The sequence below is a fragment of the Asterias amurensis genome, chromosome 15, assembly GCF_032118995.1.
Source record: "Asterias amurensis chromosome 15, ASM3211899v1".
In the NCBI taxonomy this organism is placed as follows: domain Eukaryota; kingdom Metazoa; phylum Echinodermata; class Asteroidea; order Forcipulatida; family Asteriidae; genus Asterias; species Asterias amurensis.
Genome location: NC_092662.1, coordinates 6,243,202 through 6,264,855, shown reverse-complemented (window position 1 = coordinate 6,264,855; position 21,654 = coordinate 6,243,202). Strand labels below are relative to the sequence as shown.

The 21,654-nt window shown below is 37.7% G+C and overlaps 1 protein-coding gene across 17 annotated transcripts in view; it reads left to right on the top strand.

Annotated features, from left to right (window-relative positions):
- LOC139947974 (voltage-dependent calcium channel type A subunit alpha-1-like) overlaps window positions 1-21,654 on the top strand; it is a 201,713-nt gene that overhangs the window by 9,154 nt on the left and 170,905 nt on the right. The gene's annotated exons all lie outside the window — the stretch shown is intronic.

Genomic DNA, 21,654 nt, shown 5'->3' with positions numbered 1-21,654 from the left:
GAAGCCTGTTATTATATGCATCTGAAAGCACATACAGTTTTGCAACGAGGGTGTTTTTCTTGCTATTTTATGCATATGTTGAGATACACCAAGTGAGAAAACTGGTCTTAGACAATTACCAAACGTGTACAGTGCCTTTAAAGGCAGTGGACACTATTGGTAATTACTCAAAATAATTGTTAGCATGAAACCTTTCTTGGTGACAAGTAATGGGGAGAGGTTGATGGTATAAAACATTGTGAGAAACGGCTCCCTCTGAAGTGCCATAGTTTTCGAGAAAGAAGTAATTTTCCACAAATTTGATTTCGAGACCTCAGATTTATAACTTGAGGTCTCGAAATCAACCATCTAAACGCACACAACTTCGTGTGACAAGGGTGGTTTTCTCTTTCATTATTATCTCGCAAGTTCAATGACCGATTGAGCTCAAATTTTCACAGGTTTGTTATGTTATGCATATGTTTAGATACACCAACTGTGAAGGCTGGTCTTTGACAATTACCAATAGTGTACACTGCCTTTATGATACAGCAGAACGTACAGACAGTGGACAGACAGACAAACAAAGCAAACGTTTGCTAGGATGGAATAATAATAAAATTATACTAGCTAGAAATTCATAAAGGGGAAGGACGAAACGTGAAGAACCTACTCAAAATGGAAGTGAGACAAATAACAACTACCAATGCCATATACACCACATGTTATAGGAACATGTTGCCTATTTGGATCGGCCATTTTATGTCAAAATTTTGACTCCACAAAATGGCCGACCGTGTTTCTTCTTGTATAGCCATTGTCTGTTTAAAAAAACATGTTTTAATGTGTCAATAACTTTACTGTATCGAGCATTTGAATTTTCCCCATTTTGGGATCCAATAAACATTATTGTATTGTACTGTGTTGTACGAGAAAAAACCGTGCGGTTTCGAGGCATGTTTGTGTGGATCGTTATATTCTACTTTTAAAATATCTTTCTAACCATATGAATTTCGTAACAAACGGTTTCAAACGCTTTGCAAAGACCAACTCGACCGATCCAAGGCAACGTGATCCTTTTACCATCTTACACAATTTAACTTGACCTGGATGATGCTATTCTACACAACTGTTACTATGCTCTATTCTCACAAACAATGATGTCATCTCGACTCACACGCTCTCTACTTTTGTGTTCAGCAATGCGTTCGATAACTAGTCAATAACCAATCGATAACTACCACCACCATCGCACAAACCGTGTGTGTTTATTTGACCGTCTATATTTTTTTTATGGCGGTTTTTTTCTCTTCCGTCTCTCCGGAAATGACTGGAGATTAAATTAATTTTTAGTGGGAGGCAAACATTTGGATTCTAGGTTATGATGATGATGATGATTTAATGAGGCTTTGTTTGACTGACAGCAGTGAGACGAGCTAAGACTATCGTGTGATTGTTCATCCATTTTGCTCTCCGTTGAGCAAAATGGATGAACAATAATACACCTGGCACCCTAGCTGCCAGGTAAAGGGCCGTAAATTTTACAGTGGAAGTTTTGTAAACTAAGGTGTAGTTTGCAAAACTTCTACCGTGAAATTAACGTCACTTTACCTGGCAGCTAGGGTGCCAAGTAAAGTGCCGTAAATTTCACCGTTTTTTTTTTTACAGAGTAGGTGAGGTTTTATTCACTGACTCTTACATCATTAGACTTCGGAGACACTTTATGGTCTGAATTTCATTTCTAAAATGATGAAATCTTTTACGAACAAACCTTTTTTTCTGACCGGCTGTGGCCAAGGCTGTCTTCTCAACAATAGTTGTAATATATCTGACTCATTTGAGAACACTTGTTTAAGTTTCCTTTATTTTCCTATCCTGAGGGTGGGGGGGGGGGGGGGGGCTGCGATGACATGGGGTGGGGGCTGTTTTTATGAACCATTGACGTACGTGTGCATTGCTTCTATGTCAATTCGAGTGCGTGAGGGGCGAGGGAGTCTGACGAGGGGGTAGGGTCCCCCAGACCCCCAGACCCCATTACTCAACTGAACATCATAACTGACAGGTGTGAATGTCATCATCCAAGCGCCCTCAATGTTCACAATTGGGCAAGTCTTGTCTCTAACACAAACTAGGAGAGTCCCACGTGTTCAATTTCGTAAAATCGTAGAATCCAATGCAATAAATCTCGCGTTTTTCACAATTTACCATAAACTGTTCAGTTCATATTGTTATATTTTTGCCTCTTCTGAGAAATGCTATTTACAAACATAGAACTACACCCTATTTATGAATTCCTGTGCTATTATTATTATTGCACCGCATGGTGTTCCTTCAATGCAAGTGACTGTGCCATATGGCGCTCTGTTTATGTAGTCGTACAGTGTTAATTATTCTCACCATAACATGGAAGCATAGTGTCATTATTTATACATGATGATAGCAAAATGTTAACACATGACGCCATGTTATGACATTTTTATCCAATCGGCAGGTATTGTTCCACATCATGTGAGCAGAATCCACACTCAAAGTGTATTGACCCAACGAGAAAATCCTTATTAAGGCAATTACCAGGAAACGGTTTCCCATTAGATTCTCATTTCGTTTCCACCACAAACCCTACACTCTAGAGCTAAGTGTGTTGACCCAACGTTTCCCAGTATTTGTTCTCTCTTGCATCTTACGAGGGTAACATCTTAAGAGGTAGCCCATAGAAAATAAACCCTCAAAGAGAAACCCTTACGTCACCTACCAGTATTAATCAATCGCTATTACACTCTTCAAGTGATATTTTGTTCTGGCCATGTGGCCAAATAAAAATTGTTACAATCTTAAATACATCCAAGGAACCTCTCAATGGATTGGACTCAAGTGTATTTGTGTTTCTCTGCTCTCAGAAATGTGTACATTTAAAAATTATGGAGGTATGTTATTAAGTACAGCGAGCTGTGGTAATTACTACTTTACTCTTTACTATTAAAGGCAGTGGACACTATTTGTAATTACTCAAAATGATTTTTAGCATAAAACCTTATTTGGTAACGAGTAATGGGGAGAGGTTGATAGTATAAAACATTGCGAGAAACAGCTCCCTCTGAAGTGGCATCGTTTTTGAGAAAGAAGCAATTTTCCACGAAGTTGATTTCGAGACCTCAAGTTTAGAATTTGAGGTCTCGAAATCAAGCATCTGAAAGCACACAACTTTGCGTGTCAATGGTGTTTTTCTTTCATAGTTATCTCGCAACATCAACTACCAGTTGAGCTCAAATTTTCACAGGTTTGTTATTTTATGCATATGTTGAGATCCACAAAGTGAGAAGACCTGGTCTTTTACAATTACCAATAGTCTCAAGTGGCTTTAAGAATACTTATTGGTATAATACTGTTTGCACTCACTGCGACTGTGAAATTTTATCAAAGGGTTTTATCGTTACCTTTACCAGTGGCTGTTTATAAGTATCAGATGATATTATGCACCATAAACAAATATAAATTAAGATGTCTTGATTTAAAATATTTACAGATGTCTTAGTATGTTTGTTGATACACCTCTATTCAAATAACTATTAATTTGAACAATCTTGAAAGGGGAATCTTCATCATTAGTAAATATTCAAAATACATGGCTTTTGTTGTTTATATTTTAAAGTGACATTCATCTTAGCTCCTGTTTCACATGAAAAATGATTCATTTTCACGGACCATTTCTCAAGCCATCCTTTATTTCTTAATGTCATTCTTGACATTACTAAAGTGGTCTTAACAATGTTATCGTCTTACATTCTTATTAAGAATCACAACATTATGCTCTGCTAGTTTGAGTCACAGTGATTAGCCATCCATTTATTGTTGACCCATTTCCATGTCTTAAGTAATCCATGTCAACCACCCCAGACGTCTTGAAGATAATGGAGAAGGTCAATTATTAGGGGATAATTCGATGTTGCGTGATTCTTGTACTCTCTATATGAGTTAAAGACACTGGACACTACTGGAAATTACTCAAAATAATTGTTAGCACAAAAACTTGAGCAATGGAGAGCTGTTGACAGTATAAAACATTGTGAAAAACATCTCCGTTTGAAGTAACGTAGTTTTCGAGAAAGAAGTAATTTTCCACTAAAATATTTGAACTTGATTTCGAGACCTCCGACTTAGGTTTTGAGGTCCAAAAATCAAGCATCTGAAGGCACCCAACTTCGTGTGACAAGGTTTTTTTTCTTTCATTATTATCTCCGGCTTCGACGACCAATTGAGGTAAAATTTTCATTTTATGCGTTATGTTGAGATACATTGAGTAAGAAGACTGGTATTTGACAATTACCAAAGGTTTCCAGTGTCTTTAAGATAAGTTACGGCATTGAAGATGTCCGCGTACCTGCTTTTAAAAACCACAGTATCCAAGAAACTGACAATTTTTCTCAAGAAATAATACAAACCATGTTTCGCAATCCATAGACAATCGTCACCTCGACAAAAATGGCGACTTCTCAAAATATTCTCTGCCAGGGGTGGGAAATGTCAAGCTGCTATATATATAGTGACAATAAAATGTCGCGAGGCAAATTTTATTACTATTAAAATTTACACCATATTGGCGAAAAATTTAGTTAGAATAATTACGTTTGATGGACCCTGGGGCACCGATACAGATTCATGTACGCTTGGCCTGGTTGCTACATCAATTATCAACTCTAGGTGAAGGAGAATTGTGTTTTTTTTTGTGTTTTTTTTCTTCAATGTTTTTCTTTTTCTTTCAACAATTGGAGTGAATAAGCGCCGCTACTTTATCATAATTCGCTGGGCTAGTGGTTCTATGCGGAGTGTGTTGTTGTTATACACATAATCAATTGTAGAGATGTTTTCAATTCTTTGTAGAAAGGTTTGCGGTAACACCATGTAATGATTATCTGTAATCAGTTAGGGTGGTTCTGAAAAGAACCGTTGGTTTCAACTCTCCGATGAGTTGAAACCAACGGTTCTTTTCAGAACCACCCCAACTCATTACATGGTGTTACCGCAAAACTTTCTAGTTCGTATTTCCACCATGCAAAGTTTCAAATCCTACTTTTCATTTTTTCTTACAGGACAATGGGTGACTCCCTTGTTTCAGTTCGTTATGATAATTACTGACCGTAAACAATGAGTTATAGACAATTAATTCCTGCGTCTTCCTCGCAAACAAGACATAATCACCAAAGACCCCTATAAAAGAAGTACTGTAACCGCCGGTCTCACCCAAACAATGCTTTAATGGACAATAAATCAATTATTTGTAGCATACCGAGGTAAATTATTACTTTACCCTACTTTTCACAAAAATATCGAATTTTATCTTTGAGGAGACATTGATCGTGCACTTTCACTTTACAGCAATCCGTGTTGATACTTGACCTGTGTGTACCACTGTACATGACATTAGTGTTCCCAGCTATTTAATTGTGTATAATACATTGCTATGGTTTTTAACCCAGTTTGATTGAATCGTTTGGCGCCCAATTGTCTTTGTATTAAATAGTTGTGATTAACCGTAACCTACATTTCATTGAGCTCTGTGTTAGTTTGTCATCGGTTGTGAATGTTATAGAGCGCCCTCTGTCATTAAATTGCAGTAAGTTTTCATTGATGATAGTTTCTGATGATGTGTCATTCGACTGTTCGCTCGGCCCCTCCAGCGACCAGTCTATCCAGGACCGCTGGGATGGGCTAATCGCTTGCACAGATTCTTGTTCAGGAAGTACGTCATGCGTACAGTGCATAGAAATATGGTGCAGTGTGAGTGTGATGCATGATGGGACTGCGCATTATAAAAACCAATGACAGTGCATGATACGTTTGCCCATCCCAGCGCCTTTGGTTAAAGCAAGGCGTTGGGGACGAGCGAAACTCAACTGCTGGAGTGCAAATGGGATAAGCATCTCATACACAGTCTTCCTAGTTTTGATCAATGTGCTTTGTGCACCTCTTTTACTAGAAAAGATGTACAGAAATTGGATGGGTGTGTGTAGTTTTTTTTTATAAAGATCACCATTATTAAGTAAAAATAATATGTAAACTTCAAGGGAGTGGCATCGTGTTAGTGAAATAAAACTACGATTTGTTTTTTTCCAAACAACTTTACAGCGATCTTTTTTTTCTTCCCTTTTTCCCTCCAAAATGTTGCTTAATGTACTCTTGTTAGTTTTTATTAACAATTGAAAAATACCGGCTTTGTTGCTCATCTTATCACATACAAACCAAGTCTCCACATACCGTCGTGTCCTTCCATTGCGAATGTTTCCCTTGCTGCCCTCTATCGGCACATGTAGGTGTGTTGGATTTATTCAATGTCTACCGAAGAGGGAGACATTTCACTTACCGGTTATAGCTATAACAGTGGTGTGTAGTAATGCTATAGTGAAGACAATAAGGTGTGCACTAAGATAACTATTAAAACAAGAAAAAGGTCTGCTAAGCCTTTGTAATTGAAATATTTAAAGATATTTAAATTTTATAATTTCGGTTGTTGTCTGCCCCGAAAGTTAAACATTCCTTCAAAGTCAGCAAAAGGCCCTTATTATTTAATTCTTTAGTTAGTTCATGGGTGTAGTTTTGTTTATAGGTTGATGCTATAGTAGCTGTTGATTAGGGCATTTGTTTCTATAGTCATATCAAGCCTAGTTTAAGCTTGGATGGGTAGTCTCCATCGATGTACTTTTATTAATTTGAAGTTGCTGAACATTTTGCTACACTTACATATCAATATATTATCAAATATTTAAATTTAGACAAGTTCAATGCTATATTTCCAGCCAATCAATCAATAATAATTAAACACAGGGATACATCAATGGGTGTGTGTGTGGGGGGGGGGGGGGGCTTCAACATGCAGACCTTGTTGAGTACAGACCCCCCCCCCCTTCAAGGTGTTAATTGTGTCAAATATAATCGATTGTTACATACAGAGTTGACAGCCCAATTATAATTCAATTCATTCGATTTTCTTAATGTATTACAATGTCATTTAATTTAAGTTAAAAACCTGAGAGGTATTTAATTATTCATGTTTCTTTGGGAATTCAGCCTCGTTCGTTTTCATTCCATCCAACATGTGCATAATTATTCGTGTCCATCGTTGCGCGTGTAATCATCATACTCACCGATTATGCCGTGTATCTACGCCATCAATATAGCGCATAAAAAACACCACATCGTAGCTGAAGCTAAAGACAAGACATTCCATAATCATGGGGGGAAGATGTCACCTTAAGATACCCTGAGGGGATTGCAGTAACACGCAACCCAGCGTCTTTCAAGACACTAGATCTACCCTCGTCTTAAAAACACATGAAATCATCTCGCTTACCTCACCCCTACATCGCGACCACTTTAATTACAAGCCTTCTCGCTTGGTTGAGTTCTAGCTAATTAAGGGGAAGCATAGCATGAGCGAGCCATGAAAAGCCGCGCTTCTTTTTACTGTCCAAATAAAATGACGCTTAAAGGCACTGGACACTATTGGTAACTTACTCAAATAATTGTTACCTAGAACACTTATTTGACAACAAGTAATGGAGAGCTGTTGATAGTATAAAACATTGTGAGAAACGGCTCCCTCGGTGAAGTAAACGTTGTTTTGAGAAAGAAGTAATTTCTCACTAAAATATATTTAAATTGATTCAAGACCTTAGCTCTAAATGCACGCAACTTGAGCGACAACGGTGTTTTTCTTCCATTATACTCTCGCAACTTTGACGACCAATTGAGTTCAAATTTTCACAGGGTTGTTGTTTTATGCATTTATGTTGAGATACACCTAGTGAGAAGACTGGTCTTTCACAGTTAACGAAGGTGTTCAGTGACTTTAATAAGAATGACTTTCAGGTTATTTTAACTCTCTCTCGCTGTTTTAGAATGCGACCTTGAGTCTAACATTAAGTGCTGGTAAGAAATGAAACGGAAATGACGATGTCTTTGCTTGAATTCTGTCAGAGGTGGCGCTCATGGATTTCTGTTTGTTTTAGATCAGAGTGATGATATTTTGATTGCACGTCAAGAATTTATATCGATTAATTAAGAGCTGTAAACCTGACGTTGTAATGTAAAGGAATGTGTGTACAGTTCCCTGTATGATGCGGCGCTCGTGCATACACCACTGTCTAAATCCTTTATGGTTCAAGGCACTGTACACGTTTGGTTTTTGTCAAAGACCAGTGTTCTCACTTGGTGCAACCCATCATAAGCATAAAATAACAAACCTGTGAAAATTTGGGCTCGATCGGTCATCGAAGTTGCGAGAAAACGATGCGAAAGAAAAAACACCCTTGTTGGACGAATTTGTGTGCTCTCAGATAGGAATAAAAGACTTCTAGCTAGAAGTCTTATTATTTTCGTGGAAAACTACTTCTTTCTCAAAAACTACGTTACTTCAGAGGGAGTCGTTTCCCATAACGTTTTATACTATCAACAGCTCTCCAATGCTCAGTACCAAGTAAGTTTTTAAGTTAATATTTGTTTTGAGTAATTACCAAACGTGTACCTTCCCTTTAAAGAACAAAATATTACAAAAAACACCATTTTAAACATTGTATATAGTAGAAATAACCAAAATGTAGTCGTGTAATTATTTGTTTGTTCCCGAAAAAAAAAGGTATGAAAACATGCTTTGGGTCTGCCTGCGTGCAGCAAAAACTCAAGAACAATCGTCGTGTGCATTTTGTAAACTACAAAATTAATTTTGTATGTGGTCAAGTACAACCTCGTTTTTATCTATCCAGCTCATCTTCGATTTTCATACTTATAAATCTAATCCTCATCTGAAGAGAGTAACGATCGATGTTACGTAACCAAGCAGCCATGTTGCCACACCCTTGAAAAAGATAATTCAATAATGTTCAGCCCATTATTCTCTGAAGAGAGTCAAGCTATAGATGTTTATGACAGTGACACTGCCAAGCAGCCATGTTGTCACACCCTTTATAATAAAGACTAACCAATAATATTGAGTCCACTCTGAAGAGAGTAAAAGCTCAAATGATATTACGTAAGTGAAGCTATCATGCAGCCATGTTGCCACACCCTTTAATAAAGATAACTCAATATCATTTTTGATAAAGATAATTTTAAATCTTTTCAGCCCATATTCTCCGAAGTTGCTATAATACTATGCTTTATGAGAAAATGAAGCAGCCTTGTTGCGACATCCTAAGATGCATAAGAAACATGTAAATGAATGCACATACTATGTGCGCCGACCATAGTGTTTATAAGAGTGGTAACATTGCAAATGAATCAGAGCGCCCTCCAGCGGCTAGTAAACGACATGACTATTTTGACACAAGCGACTGTGATGACACGACACCTTTAAATGGCTTTTTAGCCGAGGCAGGAAACCGACCAATGTGTTGGGTATCCCATGTAGGCATGGTATACAGCTAGTGGTGAATCATCATGATTGGTGTTCATGCATCTAGTCAGGGTACTGTGTAGTCGAGTCGTGGGCCATAACCCATCAATAATGCATGGCCATCCAATATCGCATAGTAGCACATGGGGCTCGGCTCTCGCTTGGTCTCATCAGGAATTGTATGCAGTACAGAGTTGGTGACTAAATATCAATTAGAATCTGAGGTGTTTCGTTTTGAATAAGAAGAACTGTTCTCTTCAAAATGAACTTCCGAGTGACATAAATTTACATGGCTTCACATGGGGTGTATAGTTAGATAGAGGATCCAGAGTTGTCAGTGATTTCAGACTATTGTTTTTTTCTTCATTTGCTGATTGATTGGTTAAATATATTAATAAATCGAACCTTAATTATTCATAGAATAGCAGGAATTGTTACAATGATAACTAGTTATATTTTTTAGAAAGAGCAACCACACCTTATGGGTATATTTATGATTAAATGATTATTTTGAGTTTTCAACCATCTCATTAGACGCTTTTTTTGTACTGGGTTCACCCATGGTTCACCAAGACCAATGCAGTATATCACACCAACCTAGCCACAAATAGAGCCTTGTCTGTAAGTACACACCCAGCGTGCATAACATACATTGGCTTCTTTATGCAAAGGAATTTTAATGTAATTCCATTCCATGCCCTGATTCTATGTTCATTCAATAATCATCCGATACACGTCTTGAAATTCGTCTTAATTCAACTCTAATCCAGCCAAGCGTCTTCAATTACTACATCGTTATTATACAATTTGAACCGTTGCCTTAAAGGCACTGGCCACCTTTGGTAATTGTCAAAGACCAGTTTTCTCACTTGGTGTATCTCAGCATATGCATAATCACAAATCTGTGAAAATTTGAACTTTGGTCATCGAAGTTGCGAGATAATAATGAAAGACAAACATTCTAACTGTTTTAAAATGTATATACTTTTATATGTCCAATCAAAAGGCTTAAGACCTGAAGTATTTTTGATTGAGGGAACTATATATCCGTCTCTCAAAATCTACTTTACTTCAGAGGGACCTGTTTCGCACAATGTTTGACATAATATCAAGAGCTCTCCAATGCTCGTTTTTTATGCAGTAAGTTGGTATGAAACAATTATCTTGAGTAAAACAACAGTGTCTATAAAGTCTATAAAGACAGCATCCAGTCTACTTCCTCCGTCGCAAGATTATAAAGACAAAGATCATTTCATCCTCGTGAAAAATAAATAAATACAACGAACACGAAGAACTAAATGAAGAAAATTTGCTGCTATTGTGTGTCCCCTATAATACAACATCATTAACTGAACATCTTTGTAAAGTTGTTAAAAACCTTTTATGCTTATTCATAGTTTCGTAAATGATATTGGGTCAAATCTTTTAATCCGCGATTATGTTTTCATTGCGGTGTTCTCAGCTAATGCGGATAACTCCTAAACCACACGACCTGCTTGCATGATCCGTGGTCGTAGTCTCCACCCCAAGTCGTTTTCAGTAAATTTTTTACTAAACTTACCTCCTCGTTACACGTGATTTATTATCTGATTTCAGGACATTAATCTTGAAAAAAAAAACAGTCATAGTTACCATCCACATACTCCATGGCAATATGATATCAAATCATAAATTCACAAACCGCAACAACAAGAAAGCATCAGATTGTGAAATTTCCAGTTGAACTTATTCCAGGCAACAGAGGGCAGCATTCAAAAAGCAAGAGTAAGGGTATTCTATAGGCTGTAGTCCAATTCCAAGCTGATTATGATCTTTATAACAAACATTATACACTTACCCAAAGTAGTCAAATCTGCTTACTGCTAAGCAGATTTGACTACTTTGGGTTGGTTTCAGCCTTAAATTGATGTGTGATATAAACATTCTATTCGAGTCTAGCCGGGGGGGGGGGGGGGTGTCCACAAGACACTCGACAGGGATTCGAACCCCGACCCACACATATACAGAGATGTGTTTACCACAATACCTCTATGAGCGAGACGAAATGCAAGTCCCAATCCCGTATACATATCAGTTAAAGTTTGTCACTGTAATCATATTATGGATCAACAAATACAATCAATTACAATTCGGTTCGAGCTGTTGCGAACTCTGGATCCGAACTTTCACCCAGTATGACTATAAGTCTCCTTAAATGACCACTATACTGGAACCCTCTGTACTTTAATCTAAGAGTACACATTTTAATGTATAAAACAGGTGTTCAGGTGGTACATCGCTACATCAGTAGGCTGCAATAGATGAAACTCATGTTATTTTGAGACACACTATCCAGAGTGATAGACACCGAGATTAATATTTAGGTTAACACTAACATTGATGAATGTATATGCCTTGGGAGAATATAATCAAAGTCTCAAATGTAAGATGGTTGGCATAAAATGACTTCTTATTCTTGTTGAAAGATCTTTTTCCGATCAAATAAGACGTGTGAATTTGTTCATTTAAAGGCAGTGGACACTATTGGTAATTACTCAAAATAATTATTATCATAAAACCTTTCCTAATTACGAGTAATGGGGAGAGGTTGATAGTGTACAACATTGTGAGAAACAGCTCCCTCTGAAGTAACGTAGTTTTCGAGAAAGAAGTAATTTTCCACGAATTTGATTTCGAGACCTCAGATTTAGAATTTGAGGTCTCGAAATCAAGCATCTGAAAGCACACAACTTCGTGCGACAAGGGATGTTTTTTCTTTCATTATTATCTCGCAACTTCGACGACCGATTGGGCTCAAATTTTCACAGGTTTGTTATTTTATGCATTTAATGAAATACACCAAGTGTGAGGACTAGTACAATTACCAATAGTGTCCAGTGTTTTAAGGGAATATAGACGTATAGATCTGTCTTACAATTAATGACAAAAGGACTTTTGGTTGAAGGCCTATACACAGCTTGCGATAAAGTATAGTCCAAAATCATTTTAAACTTTTCACTTCGAAGTATGGAAGATTATAACGGTCTTTAAAAATAATAGTTACTATAAATGTAGATATAAATAGTAGACTTGCGGGTACAATCATGTTTAAAATCTCTTTTGAGTGAGTGTTGGCTCTGAAAAGCGCCGGTTTGGTCTCGACGTTTCGAACAGGGTACTCTGCTCGTCTTCAGGAGAATGTCAATTGTTAGCTGCAAAAGTTGAATCTCAGAAGCGTTACTGCAGTAACACAACCAAAGTTGAAGCCCTTAATCCTGCCTAAAATTGCAACAAAAATAAAATGTTAGATTTATGTGTGTATGTTAATGACCTACACACATCCCATACTTTGATCTGGCCTCTTCCCTACACAGTCAACCTATTCCTCAATGCATTATGTATATTACGTCAGCAACTCATTAATCTTACTGCATTATAGGCTACCGTATTCTATTCAGTAAACCCACATGAATAAACCAAGAGGCCTAGCTGCAATATGCCCTGATATTTTCCCCATTCAGTTTACAAAGAAGGAGAAAGTCCGACCAGTAGCCCTGACGCCACATAGATTCCTCCTCTCGACTTGAAGAAGTTACGTTGCACCATCTTAGGTCCTTATCGTCATCTCCAGTATCCGGGCTATGAGATCATTATTCCGAACTCGGGCTAATTATTCATGCTCAGCGGCCACCTTTCCCCCGACCGTCTAAAATCAATAGTCTTCCCCCGTAGACCGGTCGCTACGGTCTGGTCTCGAGAAAACCCACCCGGAATGTCAGCAAAGGTCAATCTAGTAAAAGAAAACCGGCAAGTATTTTTCTAAAAATACTGCTGGAAAAAAATGGGCTCCTAACCGATTTTGTGTGTAATGTCAAAAGAGAAAACTGCTAGAATAGCGTTGAGTAATTTGCTCGAGGGAAAGACGTAGAGACACGTACTGCTGTAGTCTCATGCACATTAACATTGGGGTAATTACTGATCAGAGAACATTAATGTTACTACGGCTGTTTTATGTATTTAACTATTTTTTTAGTATTCACAAAGTATACGCTGTTTTTTGTGCATGCAGTGATGACCTTCGTAAAGCATGTCTCGTATAATAGGACAATCTCTTTTTTTTTTCATTTAAAGTATTAGTCCCAGCCACTTTTCTATACCTTCCTTCCGGGTAAGTAGTTAAAAAGCAGCACAATTTTTTTCAGATCTGAGAAGTCTCCCGAACGTCCGATAAATCTACTCCGCGGGAGTAAAAAAAAGAAAGACAGTTCTCTAAGAACAAACGCTACCTGGCAAGTAGAGACACACGTGGTGTTACCGCAAACCATATTCATATTTTTTTCATTTAGTTTATTAATTTAAAAAGATACATTTTAGAGTCATCGATAACAAAATATGTCCAAACATCTCATGGTTTGTTTATTTGTTTGACGTTTGATTGTCAGAAATGTTTTTCTTGCTCTTTAAGTCTCGCTTTTAAAGACAGTGTGCACTATTGGTAATTGTCAAAGACCAGTCTTCTCACTTGGTGTATCTCAAAATATGCATAAAATAACAAACCTGTGAAAATTTGAGCTCGATTGGTCGTCGGAGATGCGAGATAACTATGAAAGAAAAAACACCCTTGCCACACGAAGTTGTGTGTGTTCAGATGCTTGATTTCGGGACCTCAAATTCTAAACTTGAGGTCTCGAAATCAAATTCATGGAAAATCACTTTTTTCTCGAAAACTACGTCACTTCAGGGGGAGCCGTTTCTCACAATGTTTTATACCATCAACCTCTCCCCATTACTCGTTACCAAATGAGGTTTTATGCTGATAATTATTTTGAGTAATTACCAATAGTGTCCTCTGCCTTTAAAGATAGTTTATTTATTGCTACTTCAACGTACATTATGTGTCCATCTGGCGCCCAAAGTTAGAATCGAGTTCATGAAACGTGAAATTTATGAAAACTGATTTATACAGAAGAAACTTTTTTTTAAACGATCGTCTTTACGCAGCGTAAATTGTCTTGAATTCCCAAATAAGAGTTCATCTTAGAAAGAGAACCCGGCTGCAAATCTAGTCAGCTGTTTTCAGTCAATTGAGGATGCATTGAGCCATGATAAACAACTAGAAGGAAGTGTTCTGTTGTCTTACATTGATGTCATTCCACCTTAAAGACACTGGACACCTTTGGAAATTGTCAAAGCCCAGTATTCTCACTTGGTGTATCTCAACATTATGCGTAAAATAACAAACCTAACTTAGGACTAGCCATACGTGTTTAAAATATCATGGGATAGTCCTAGGTAAGGACTAGTCCCAACTCTTTGTGAAATTGACCCCTGGACACCTTTGTTGACTGTCATAGACCAGTCTTCTCACTCGGTGTATCAACATATGCAAACAATAATAAACCTGTGAAAATTTGAGCTCAATTGGTCGCCGAAGTTGCGAGAGAATAATGGAAGAAAAAAACACCCTTTCAGATGCTTGATCTCGATACCTCAGCTGAAGGTCTCAAAAGCTACGTTACTTCAGAGGGAGCCGTTTCTCACAATGTTTATACTAGCAACAGCTCCCTATTACTCGTTACTAGGTTAACTTTTATGCCAACAATTATTTTGAATAATTACAAAATAGTGGCCAGTGCCTTTAAGGACTATTCCATTTAAATGCCAACAGTATGACCGTAAACTCGTCACCCCCAAATCGTGATGTACTTGGGTCCAGATAATGAGTTTTACTTATTTGGGTGCACGCTCCTCGTTCCAAATCGTTTTACCTTTCACACGAGGGCAGACATTGAAGGCACTGGACACTATTGGTAGTTTCAAAATAATTGTTAGCTGAAAACCTTACTTGGTAACGAGCAATGAAGAGCTGTTGATACTATACAACATTGTGAGAAACGGCTCCCTCTGAAGTAAAGTAGTTTTTTGAGGAAAGGGTAATTTCTCACTCAAATAATGAAATGCCGCGGGCCTGAGCCTTATATAACTTATAAGGCATTTGAATGCACACACATTTTTATGCAACAAGGGTGAATTTTCTGTCATTGCTCTCTTGCAGCTATGACCAATTAGCCCTAATTTTTTACAGGTTTGCTATGTTTTATACAAACAAAAAACACATAATGAGACATCTTAATGTCTCATTTTGATTGTCTTGCCGCTGGTGCATTACAATGGCACAGCGGAAAGACAAGACAATCAACACACCATAGTTGGCCTGCGATTTAAATCATTTTCAATTCTTGAGCACTATAAGTGATATATTATGTTGGTTCAATTAGCTGTTGCAAACTGCTTACCAACCAAAAGGACCTAATGGTATAAATGCAAAGCAATTGCCAATGTCCTGACGTTTCGACCATAGCATTGGGGATTTAGGAGACATACGCCTTTTGGCGATAGTTATTTTTTTAAATACTTTTATGCTCTACTGGGCACCCCACTGTTGTTTTACTTTGTTTGTTTAAAATATTTATGTTTTGTACATGTGCTTGTAAATGTGATTGCCCGAATAAACATTATTATTATTATTAAATATTATTAAAATATTATAGCAGAATCTGTCTCGAAGGCTACAATTTTAGTAACAAAATAAGCAGGATAAAGTCGGATAGTAAATACCGACAAGACAACTGCCCTTTTCTTGATGAATTCTTGAAGACACCATCGGGCCTCCGAGAATTTTCATCCTCATTTCATCGATCTATACTCACAGCTCGAATGAATGCACAATGGGTAATCCCATACCATAGACGACTGCATAGCACAAGACGTAGTGTTATTAATAACGTATGAATTAAACATATGCATAGGACTAGTCAAAAGCAACCAACCATTACGTTGAAAACCTCAACACTGTCTACATACATATCTGGCTGTTTCACTCAAAATTGTTGGAAAATGGTGTCTGAAAATAAAGCTTAATGAAACTTTTGTAAGTTTTAAAATTAGCAATATTAGGTACTTACCAACATTTATAAAAACATAATAAACACTTGTTGCACAAGTCGGGCTGTTTTATTTCACACAAATTGTCGGAAGAAGTGTGCATTGAAATTATGACCTAACGGAAACTTTTGCAAGTTCGAAAATCAGCAATTTAGTATACACCGACATTAAATAAAACCAAGAAAAAAACCCAGGATTAAACACGTGTTGTACATATCAGCAGTCTGTTTTAGTCAAATTGTTGGAAAGGAAGAGGACTATAACTATGACTGAAATCTTTGTGGGTTAGAAAATTAGCACAAATAAAACCAACTATTACAATAACAGAATAAACACAAGTTGCGTGCTTTCAGATGCTTGAATTCGAGACCTCAGCTGAGGTCTCGAATTCAATTCAAATATTTTAGTGAGAAATTACTTCTTTCTCAAAAACTACGTTACTTCAGAGGGAGTCGTTTCTCACAATGTTTTATACTGTCAACAGCTCTCTACCATCTCCATTGCTCGTTACCAAGTTAGTTTGTATGCTAACAATTATTTTGAGTAATTACCAATAGTGTCCACTGCCTTGAAGGGAAGAAGCCCTAACGCGAATCTGACCTTTAGAATTTCGAATTCCGGACATCATAGACCAATTTATCAAACTACACAAATTGATGTTTGTTCTAACACCTGTATTTTGATTTACCTTATTGTGGAGTTTGAAGAGAACAGTTATTTTAAGAAAAAATGCAAACATGCCGAAGGATCTGATTATGGCTTCTCATCTGATTGGGTACTTACAAGTTTTATCCTCACTAGCTTAGTACCAAGACAAATTTACATGATATTAAAGGCAGTGGAACCTTTTGGTAATTACTCAATATAATTATTAGCATGAAACCTTACTTGGTAACGAGTAATGGGGAGCTGTTGATAGTATGAACATTGTGAGAAACGGCTCCCTCTGAAATGATGTAGTTTTCGAAAAAAAAGAAGTTACTTTCCACGAATTTAATTTCGAGACCTCAAAATTAGATTTTGAGGTCTCGAAATCAAACATCTGAAAGTACACAACTTCGTGTGACAAGGGTGGTTTTCTTTCATTATTATCTCGCAACTTCGACGACTAATTGAGCTCAAATTTTCAAAGGTTTGTTATTTTGTGCATGTGTTGAGATGCACCAAGTGAGAAGACTGGTCTTTGACAATTACCAATAGTGTCCAGTGTCTTTAACAACAAAACCTATACGGTCAAATAGTCGTCTGCGAGTTAGTTTATGGTTTGATGCGTGACGTCATTAGACATGAAACGTGGAAGGATTCTTGCGGACTGTAAATATTGTCAACATGAAACATGTATTTTGTGACGTGTTTATTGAAATGTTTTGTGCAATTCCAAGAAAGCTCGGTATTATGGGCATATTTTGAGACACTGTGTACAATTAGGAACTTGCTTTTATTCAACACCTCTTGAAAAAATAAACGGCGTTCCCTAACCTATAGACCTACATCATTTTTTATTTTCTATCATTTTCTATTATTCGGCCGTGTCCGAATAAGTGGCTACAGCAACGGCTACGGCTATATTTCCACGTCATCATGCGTTGAGGTATATGACGTCCCTAGCAACACCCTTGGCAACAGCCGTAGCCGTAGCTGTTGCCGCCAAAGCGGACACGGCCAATGTAACCAAACCAAGGCTCAAAGGAGAAATAGTCTGGTTCTTTTTGTACAATGAGTACTAGCATCTATTTATGTCTATTGGAAACAAGGTAATGACCAAGATGGCGGCAGCATGTCGATAATGGTCTAGCACTCTGGGATTCCTGTCTTATACTGAACTGAAAAGCAAATCTCACAATACCCTCTCTTTAAAACCTCATTACTCCCTTTAAGACAGTTAAAGTAGATTACCGCAAATCCTCTATGATATCCGTTACAAAGTAACGGGCACGTAACATAGTCTAAATTTACCCTTTACGCAATTGTGTTTAAGTTCATCAAAATTCCCACTGTCGTAGTGATTTTCAAAGGGGAACTGTTTTCATTTAATCGATTAAATAAAAGGATACTCAAAAAAGACATCAGAAAAAAGCTTTGAGAATGCCAATTCTAACGTACAGATTATAAATTTACACGATGTACTAGACTACAGTCTTTCTAGAAACCCACCCTAATGTTTTCTTAAACAACAGGTGACTAAGAAATCCACTTCTGATTGAATCATCTAAAGCTATGTCATTGATTGCATTCTCTTATGCGTCTAATGTCATCACTTGCTTCAATACCATCTCAGGAAGAAGGGTAAAACATCCACAAGGTCTGAGAGAGAGAGAAGAATAATCCTAGAGGCTTGGCAAGATGTTGACTATGACAATAACAGAGTAATCAAGATGATACTAGTACAGACAAGATGCTTATCTCTGGCTAGTCTTCCCACCAGCCGTGATATCAATTTTCTCGCTATGTGATGTGCATTTTGACTCTTAGGGTCACGACTTGAAACAAAGACTAGTTACTTCCCTTTGGGGCGAAATATTATTTCAAACTAAATTGTTTCGATTCTGTCGGATGTGAAACTTAGAAGAGTGATATTGAATGTGGAAACACAAGCTGATGAGTTAGAGGTAGTTCAATTTAATTGTCGCTGAAAGGAAGATGAATTGTTTTGCTGACAAAATTATTTGATACCAAGGAGACAACATTTACTTAAAACTAGAGTATTTTTAATTTTATAACCAAACTGTCCAAATGGTCAGAACCAAGAATCGTGAAGATCACAGATTTACATAAAACTTACACGGTATAATGATGATGATAGTTGAAAACTTCCCTTGAAATATTTCTGTCTGAAATGTCATTTTTTTGATGAGAAATAAATAATCTAACTTCGTTTATCGCTCAGTGAGCGTTTAATTCATTTTTATTTTGGCATCGATGCAATGCAAAATTTGTAATCGGTTTTTCACTATTCTCTCGTGACCCAGATGGTCGATCGATCTCAAACTTCTACAGGTTTGTCAGTTTATGTATATGGTGGATTGCATAAAGTGCTTACACTGCCAGCAACTGTTTTGTTAGCAAAAACCAATTCTGTAATGTTCCTTTAAAGGGTCTATGTAACTTTTGTAGGACAAAAAACACAATGTCCACAGATTTACACTACACTTACACAGTTTAAAGATAATGATAGTAGAAAGCTTCCCTGAAAATATTACGTGCTGAGGTGCTGTAGTTTTTGGGAAATGGGTAAAACAATGTCACGAAAATAATTTTCGTCTCATGAGACGAAAATGATTCTAATAATTTACAAACGTATTTTCATGACATTTTTTACTCGTTTCTCAAAAACTACAGCACCTCAGTAAAGTAATATTTGAAGGGAAGGTTTCCACTATCATTATCTTCAAACCCTGTAAGTTTAATGTAAATCTATGGACATTTTAAAAAAAGTACCTAAATTCTTTAAAGGAGATCTTACGTAGTTGAATAAACCCGTCAAATAAAGAGTTGAGCAAACAACATAGTTGAACAAAAAGTGAAACTATGACGTGTTGAAAAAAAAGCAGTATTAATAGTGTATCGTTACTGTCAAAATCATGTGTATGTTTTACGGGCCGAGAATGCAGCAGGCACAGACTGTTGCCTTTCGTGGGCCTCCGCGCCTGAATTCACGGCGTTGATTACTGAAGCCAGACCCAGTACCCCTGGGTGATTCACTGATTGCTATACTGTTTACAGAGGGATCTATGCTGTAGTAAAGGCTATGAAGCATAATCATCTAACAGGTTTGGGTGCACTCATGAAGTAAGGGATCCATGGTGCAATGCTGATGGATTCAAGTAGCGCGAATAGGCAGTAGTTTGAAAGAGCTAAAATTGCATGCGTTCAAGGTGCAACCACAAACCTTCAACCACACAGCGTGTTTAACGTAATCCGTTCAAATGGCTTCATCGAGTCAATTACACTAATCAAGTAAACCTAACAAATTCCTACACAGGTTTGAGCAAACAGTTTACCCTTTTCTTCACACGTTGTTTCAGGCTGTCTGTCCAAAAGTTATTGTGCGAATACTATAGCTTTGTTTGATACTGTGATTTGCTTCGTGTATAGAGATTCGCAAGCTAAATACTGCACTGCATTTTTAATAAAATAAATAAAATAAAATTCATGGTTTATTTATTAAAACACTGCAATACAGCGGCTAAAAAGCCGAAAGAACTATAAAATAGTGTAGTCAAGGTTTCTTGTTTGGGGGTACTCCCACTGTTAATGAGAGGTAATCCCACTGATGGTGAGATGTACTCTTACTGGTGGTGAAAGGCACTCCAACTGGTGATAAGTGGTACTCCCAATGGTGGTGAGAGGTACTGCATCCACTGGTGGCAAGAGATACTGCCACTGAGGGTAAGAGGTGCTCTGGTGATAAGAGGTACCCTCACTATTGGTAATATGTACTCCACTGGTGGCAAGTGGTACTCCCACTGGTGATAAGAGGTATAACCAATGGTGGTAGGAGGTACTACCACTGATTGTGAGAGGTACTCCCACTGGTGATATTAGTTGTACTCGTAATGGTGGTAAGATGTACTTTCACTAGTGGTAAAAAAGTTACTACAACTGAGGTACATCCACTGGTGGTAAGAGGTACTACAACTGACTGTGACTTAAGAGAGGTACTCCCACTGGTGATATTAGTGGCAATGATGGTGAGAGGTACTCTCACTAGTGGTAGGAGGTAATCCACTGGTGGCAAAAGGGTAATCGCACTAGTGGTAAGAGGTACTCCTACTTAGGTACTCCCACTGGTGACAAGATGTACTCTTACTGATGCTACTCTTGCGATGAGAGGTACTCCTTCTGGTTGTAAGAGGTACTCCCATTGCTGAGTCTCTCACTGATTGTGAGAGGTAATGCCACTGATTATGAGAGGTACTCACACTGGTGGATAAGGTGTATTCTCACTTGAGAGGTACTCCCAGTGGTTATGAGAGGTACTCCTTCTGGTTGTAAGAGGTACTGCTATTTAGGTTCTCCCATTGGTGATGTACTCTCACTGCTTGTGGGAGGTACTGCCGCTGATTGTCAGAGGTACTCACATTGGTGGGTAAGGTGTATTCTCACTTGAGATGTACTCCCAGTGGTTATGAGAGGTACTCCTTCTGGTTGTAAGAGGTACTCCCATTTAGGTTCTCCCATTGGTGGTGTACTCTCACTGATTGTGAGAGGTACTGCCGCTGATTGTCAGAGGTACTCACATTGGTGGATAAGGTGTATTCTCACTTGAGAGGTACTCCCAGTGGTCATAAGAGGTACCTTGTTGTAAGATGTGCTCCCATTTAGGTATTCCCATTGGTGAGTTACTCTCACTACTTGTGGGAGGT